Genomic DNA, 571 nt, shown 5'->3' with positions numbered 1-571 from the left:
TGCTGGGTAAAATAGGGACAACCCCAGCAATTGGGCTGTTTTGCCCCAGCGGTTGGGTTACTAACCAGAAGGTTGGGGTAAACATTTAACCCAACCGCTGGGTCAAAACAGCCCAATTGCTGGGTTTGTCCCTATTTTACCCAGCACTGTGTTGTATTTAACCCAGCATTTTTTAGAGTGTATTGACACATTTTACCACTGGGCGAGTTATGACCTCTTGCTTGTTTTCTCTGAAAAATGTACAATTTTTCTTTTTTATTTCTTTTGGAATTTGTTTATGTTTGCTTATATAAACATATATTAGATAAATTACAGCGGACAATTTTTTATGTTTTACATTTAGGAAAACTAAACATACAGTAACTACACATAACTACTGTCATGTAGCTTTTAGTGTAGTGTGTCTAATTTCTCTAAACGAGAACTTTGCTAGCTCATTCTTGAAGTCACTTCCAATGCCGAATAAAAGTTTATCGTTAAAAAATATATATTCGGATATTTTGGGAGCTCATGACAATGAAAAAAATCTGTAGTTTCTGCTATTAGGAGTGTACTGTTAAAGGTTTGTGGC

Source organism: Sinocyclocheilus grahami, unplaced genomic scaffold (genome assembly GCF_001515645.1).
Source record: "Sinocyclocheilus grahami isolate Dianchi unplaced genomic scaffold, SAMN03320097.WGS_v1.1 scaffold716.1, whole genome shotgun sequence".
NCBI classification, from domain to species: domain Eukaryota; kingdom Metazoa; phylum Chordata; class Actinopteri; order Cypriniformes; family Cyprinidae; genus Sinocyclocheilus; species Sinocyclocheilus grahami.
The sequence above is the reverse complement of the archived record's forward strand: the minus strand, read 5'-3'. Positions refer to the sequence as shown.